Source organism: Sinocyclocheilus rhinocerous, unplaced genomic scaffold (genome assembly GCF_001515625.1).
Source record: "Sinocyclocheilus rhinocerous isolate Xijiao unplaced genomic scaffold, SAMN03320098_v1.1 scaffold9741, whole genome shotgun sequence".
NCBI classification, from domain to species: domain Eukaryota; kingdom Metazoa; phylum Chordata; class Actinopteri; order Cypriniformes; family Cyprinidae; genus Sinocyclocheilus; species Sinocyclocheilus rhinocerous.
The window spans coordinates 27247-33436 of record NW_015628878.1 but is presented as its reverse complement, the minus strand read 5'-3'; the positions used below and the strand labels follow the sequence as shown (position 1 = coordinate 33436).

Genomic DNA, 6190 nt, shown 5'->3' with positions numbered 1-6190 from the left:
TTCATTTATATCCTTATCACACATTCTCTTATCTTCTTCATTTACTTGCATTTGAATTTGATTCAATAAAAACTATTCATCTTTCACATTTATATCATTTTTTTAAATAAAGTAGTATAAAAATCCTTCACTTCATTCAAAATACATTGTTTTTCCTTCACAACTTTCCCATCTTTTAATATACTTTTGATCAGTTCTGCTTGTTTTCTTGTTTTCTCCAACTCATAAAAGAATTTCGTACTTCTTTCTCCCTCTGCTGTATTTTTTGCCCTGCTTCTTATTTTAGCTCCCGTGCACTTTTCCTCCTCTATTTTCCTAAATTCTTCTTCTAAAAACACTATTTTCATCACATCCATCTTTCCTTCAGACACATTTTTCATTTCTTCTTCCCATTCCTTATTTAAAAATCTTTCTTTACTTTTCTTTTTGGTTTGTGGAGTTGCCTGAACTTGTAGCCTTTCAGGCTTTTGGACAAGAGATCAATCGATTTAGCGCACTCCTATATGTACTAGCATCTTTGTATTTTCAGTTTCCGGTTGGAGGTTGGGTCCTCCAATTTTTGCTGTTGTATGGCTCACTTTTTACCTTTGGAAATTAGGAAAGTTTGCCTTCCGCTCTCTCTTGCGACAGATTGAAACGGAACTTTAACTCCGGGTTTTGATTGTGCATGTTATCGGCCTGCTCTGCTTGTTCAAACTGTGTTCCCCAGCAACAGGCATGGCTAAAACAAACAAAGGACACTCTAAGCCAGGGGTGTTCAAACTGTGTCCTGGAAGGCCACTGTCCTGTAGAGTTTCGCTCCAGCCAGCTCCAACAGACCTGACTGGAAGTTTCTAGTCTGCCTGGTGAGACCTTGATTAGCTGCTTCAGGTGTGTTTCATTGGGCTTGGAGCTAAGCTCGGCAGGACAAGGACCCTCCAGGACTTAGTTTGGACGCCCCTGCTCTAAGCCTACCGCTAGACTTTACCCGCAAGAGGTTTTCTCAAGCCTGTGCCAAAAGTGAGGATCTGTTTCGCGTGTGACATTTGGGCACTTATGAAAAGCGCGACCAGCCCGCAGCAGTCTGTCGCAGCCGCCCGGCTAGCTCAGTCGGTAGAGCATGAGACTCTTAATCTCAGGGTCGTGGGTTCGAGCCCCACGTTGGGCGTCCCTTTTGGCTCTCTCGCCCTTCCCAACGGGTCTCTGTCTCCAATGAGTCTCTTGACCTCAGTTTGCTGACGCAGGACACGTGTTGTGTCTAATCTGTGTGGCACGCACAGCGTTGATTTTTTGTCACCGCAAACCATAGGAGGTTACGCCGCCGGTCTCTGTGGCGCAATCGGCTAGCGCGTTCGGCTGTTAACCGAAAGGTTGGTGGCTCGAGCCCACCCAGGGACGAAGGAAGCTTTTCGCTGCCATTCTGCCATGTGTCCGCAAGCGCAGAATTTAGCACAAGTGACCGCTAACGCATGCGTGGAGCAGCATTCGTAGCACCTTTTGAGCGTTTACAGTTTTTTCAGTTGCCTTGTGGTAAAAGAAGACAAAGGGTGGTAAGTGAAGGTTCGTGTCAGCTCAAGTTTGCTGTGGCGTGTACACGGAGTGCTCATGTTTTGTTCCGGGTGGTGGAGGCCTGTGTTCCAGGGAGGTCCTGCTCAAAACTCCTTCTAGGAGCACCACAAAATGCCACGAAAATAACTTTCGAATCATATACTGTCGGAATTTGCAAACTGTATTCACACTGTGGGACAGAACTCCATGCCTGGAACGTTTGTGGAGTTGCCTGAACTTGTAGCCTTTCAGGCTTTTGGACAAGAGGTCAATCGATTTGGCGCACTCCTATATGTACTAGCATCTTTGTATTTTCAGTTTCCGGTTGGAGGTTGGGTCCTCCAATTTTTGCTGTATGGCTCACTTTTTACCTTTGGAAATTAGGAAAGTTTGCCTTCAGTGACCGCTCTCTCTTGCGACAGATTGAAACGGAACTTTAACTCCGGGTTTTGATTGTGCATGTTATCGGCCTGCTCTGCTTGTTCAAACTGTGTTCCCCAGCAACAGGCATGGCTAAAACAAACAAAGAACACTCTAAGCCAGGGGTGTCCAAACTCTGTCCTGGAGGGCCAGTGTCCTGCAGAGTTTCGCTCCAGCCAGCTCCAACAGACCTGACTGGAAGTTTCTAGTCTGCCTGGTGAGACCTTGATTAGCTGCTTCAGGTGTGTTTCATTGGGCTTGGAGCTAACTCGGCAGGACAAGGACCCTCCAGGACTTAGTTTGGACGCCCCTGCTCTAAGCCTACCGCTAGAATTTACCCGCAAGAGGTTTTCTCAAGCCTGTGCCAAAAGTGAGGATCTGTTTCGCGTGTGACATTTGGGCACTTATGAAAAGCACGACCAGCCCGCAACAGTCTGTCACAGCCGCCCGGCTAGCTCAGTCGGTAGAGCATGAGACTCTTAATCTCAGGGTCGTGGGTTCGAGCCCCACGTTGGGCGTCCCTTTTGGCTCTCTCGCCCTTCCCAACGGGTCTCTGTCTCCAATGAGTCTCTTGACCTCAGTTTGCTGACGCAGGACACGTGTTGTGTCTAATCTGTGTGGCACGCACAGCGTTGATTTTTTGTCACCGCAAACCATAGGAGGTTACGCCGCCGGTCTCTGTGGCGCAATCGGCTAGCGCGTTCGGCTGTTAACCGAAAGGTTGGTGGTTCGAGCCCACCCAGGGACGAAGGAAGCTTTTCGCTGCCATTCTGCCATGTGTCCGCAAGCGCAGAATTTAGCACAAGTGACCGGCGTGGAGCGCGTGGAGCAGCATTCGTAGCACCTTTTGAGCGTTTACAGTTTTTTCAGTTGCCTTGTGGACAAAGGGTGGTTAGCACAAGTGACCGCTAACGCATGCGTGGAGCAGCATTCGTAGCACCTTTTGAGCGTTTACAGTTTTTTCAGTTGCCTTGTGGTAAAAGAAGACAAAGGGTGGTAAGTGAAGGTTCGTGTCAGCTCAAGTTTGCTGTGGCGTGTACACGGAGTGCTCATGTTTTGTTCCGGGTGGTGGAGGCCTGTGTTCCAGGGAGGTCCTGCTCAAAACTCCTTCTAGGAGCACCACAAAATGCCACGAAAATAACTTTCGAATCATATACTGTCGGAATTTGCAAACTGTATTCACACTGTGGGACAGAACTCCATGCCTGGAACTTGTAGCCTTTCAGGCTTTTGGACAAGAGGTCAATCGATTTGGCGCACTCCTATATGTACTAGCATCTTTGTATTTTCAGTTTCCGGTTGGAGGTTGGGTCCTCCAATTTTTGCTGTATGGCTCACTTTTTACCTTTGGAAATTAGGAAAGTTTGCCTTCAGTGACCGTTCACTCTTGCGACAGATTGAAACTGAACTTTATCTCCGGGTTTTGATTGTGCATGTTATCGGCCTGCTCTGCGTGTTCAAACTGTGTTCCCCAGCAACAGGCATGGCTAAAACAAACAAAGGACACTCTAAGCCAGGGGTGTTCAAACTGTGTCCTGGAAGGCCACTGTCCTGTAGAGTTTCGCTCCAGCCAGCTCCAACAGACCTGCCTGGAAGTTTCTAGTCTGCCTGGTGAGACCTTGATTAGCTGCTTCAGGTGTGTTTCATTGGGCTTGGAGCTAAGCTCGGCAGGACAAGGACCCTCCAGGACTAAGTTTGGATGCCCCTGCTCTAAGCCTACCGCTAGGCTTAACCCTAACTTTACCCACAAGAGGTTTTCTCAAGCCTGTGCGAAAAGTGAGGCTCCGTTTCGCGCATGTAATTTGGGCACTTATGAAAACCACAACCAGCCCGGAGCAATCCATCGCAGCCGCCCAGCTAGCTCAGTCGGTAGAGCATGAGACTCTTAATCTCAGGGTGGTGGGTTCGAGCCCGACGTTGGGCATACCTTTTGGCTCTCTCGCCCTTCCCAACAGGTCTCAGTCTGTGAGTCTCTTGACCTCAGTTTGCTGATGCAGGTTACGTGTTGTGTCTAATCTGTGTGGCATGCACAGCGTTGATTTTTTTGTCACCGCAGAGGAGGTTACACCACCGGTCTCTGTGGCGCCTGCTGGATCAGGATCGGCTGTCATTGTGAGATTGGACGAGAGCCAATCGCTGAGCTCGCTCTCCATTGTGAGATTTGAGAGCCAATTGCTGAGCTCGCTCTCCATTGTGAGATTTGAGAGCCAATCGCTGCTCTGTGAGATTGGATGACGACACTGGTGAAGGAGTCTATTCTGACGAACGCGCAATATTATCATCGAGCAATGTAAGTAATCATTTTTCTTATCATCGAGCAATGTAAGTAATATTTTTTCTTTGTTTCAGTTAACCATGTACTTAATTGGTTGTTGTGGTGGGCGATATGACGGCTTATATCTTGACGATGATTTCTTGACGTGCCTATCGTTAGGGATTTTGCTAAATAGTTTATTTCGCTGTATGTATTATTACTACTTACAGTTATTGACACATAATGTAAGAATGAACATGTATTAATGAATACAAATAAAGAGCGGAATATGCTTGATGTCAAATAAAGTTTTTAAGCACAGTATGCAGGGAATAAGAACATAGCAGAGGCGCACAGACAGTATGTGATCGCGAATTCCGTTTTCTGTGGCGGTTTATTGCACTTGAATGGTCAAATACACACACAATTACGTCAAAATGCCCAACTGTAGTTTACGTGTTAAATAAATGAATAAAATAAATAGACATAAATAAATCAGTTGGGTGAAACCCGGATGTGTATCAGTATATTGGGTTCGTGCATTCAGTGCGGCAGCCTAATTTACTCGCTGTCTGTCATTAATGTAAAACAAAGAAAAAAAAGAAAAAAACACTCACTGCTTTAAAAAGGAACAGTTCATATCTGAGACAGTGAAGACTATGCAGTGTTTTAATTTTACACTTTATGCAATTTCTCTAGTATTTCTTATTACATTGTTGTATTTTTATTATTACTACTGTATTTGTTATTAATGTATTAGTCCTATTGTTTGTAATTTACTTCTTTGTTCTCATTTAAATAAAAATCAAATAACAAAAATAACTATATTGAGATACGTAGTTGTTGTGAAATAATTTTGAAAAATATTGTGAAATTTCTCAAATCCTGAAGTTAGATTTTGGTCTTATTGCCCACCCTTAATTGGTCATGTATTCGAGTGTCTCTTTTTAACAATCACTAATGCTAACCTAACATTACATTTATTTATTTATTTTAAACAAGAATTATGAATGAAATCCATGTTTTTTCCATTTTATGTGTAGATGAGCACTAAGCCAAAGAGCCACAAGGCCATGGGAGATGGCGAGTGGATGGCCAGGTTGAGGGCTTTTGCCAGCTGTGGGGTTTGGCCTTCTGGAGAAGGCAACAGACCAGCCCCAAGGCAGCGGAAGTGGTATGACCTCTACCAGAAGGTAAAGCAAAGTTACCTCTCATTATATAGTATGTAGTATGCAGGTCACCTGACAATGGTTCAGACAAGTAAGTAAAGTAAACAATGATTCTTATCTTTTCAGATTGAAAAATGCCCCATGCAGGCACGTGGGCAGACCACCCTCTTTGGAGGCTCCATGGCCTGCAATTGTGGATTCCACACCAATAAGGTAATCAATTTGAAAATGACATTTGATGTAGCATCACATATCTGGTAAAATGCTGTTATGCCATTTCACTATATTTTATGCCCTTCGGTGGTTGTATTAGCAGTCTGCCACTGCCACTGCCACTGCCACTCACTCTTCTGCTGCACCTCCTGCTGCTTCCGATACGGCTCCTGAAACTGCTGCTTCTGCCCCACCCTCATTCCTGAGGCCCCCTCTAAGTTTGTCTATGGTGAATATTTTCTCTTTAATTAATGCCTACTTCGAATCATTTTGTATTTGATTGACAGATTTATGTTTATGTTTAGGTTAAAAAAAATAATAATTATGAAATGAAAATGCTATATGTAATGTAGCGTCTGGACCAATCAGACACACAATATATATATTTTTAGTTATATTTAACAAATACTCTGTAACACCCCTCAGTTAACAAGCCATATGAGGGTCTATGGACCCTTCCCCCGAAATGCGTCTTAACACCTCAGAAAGGCAGAACAGGCCTCTGGTTCCATGGCAACCAAGACTGATATCACTGGTTTTATTGCCCAAAGGAATGCGGGTAGAGAAACTCACTACATTTTCCATAGGAAAGACACAATGCACAGTA

At 44.7% G+C, this 6190-nt stretch overlaps 5 non-coding genes across 5 annotated transcripts; all 5 read left to right on the top strand.

Annotated features, from left to right (window-relative positions):
• Nucleotides 1–1074: 1074 nt before the first annotated feature.
• Nucleotides 1075–1147, top strand: trnak-cuu (transfer RNA lysine (anticodon CUU)). The gene has a single exon. It is a non-coding gene; the product is annotated as a tRNA-Lys (tRNA).
• Nucleotides 1148–1303: 156 nt separating this feature from the next.
• trnan-guu (transfer RNA asparagine (anticodon GUU)) lies at nucleotides 1304–1377 on the top strand. Its single transcript has one exon. It is a non-coding gene; the product is annotated as a tRNA-Asn (tRNA).
• Nucleotides 1378–2392: 1015 nt separating this feature from the next.
• Nucleotides 2393–2465, top strand: trnak-cuu (transfer RNA lysine (anticodon CUU)). The gene has a single exon. It is a non-coding gene; the product is annotated as a tRNA-Lys (tRNA).
• Nucleotides 2466–2621: 156 nt separating this feature from the next.
• On the top strand, nucleotides 2622–2695 carry trnan-guu (transfer RNA asparagine (anticodon GUU)). Its single transcript has one exon. It is a non-coding gene; the product is annotated as a tRNA-Asn (tRNA).
• Nucleotides 2696–3798: 1103 nt separating this feature from the next.
• trnak-cuu (transfer RNA lysine (anticodon CUU)) lies at nucleotides 3799–3871 on the top strand. Its single transcript has one exon. It is a non-coding gene; the product is annotated as a tRNA-Lys (tRNA).
• The last annotated feature ends 2319 nt before the right edge of the window (nucleotides 3872–6190 follow it).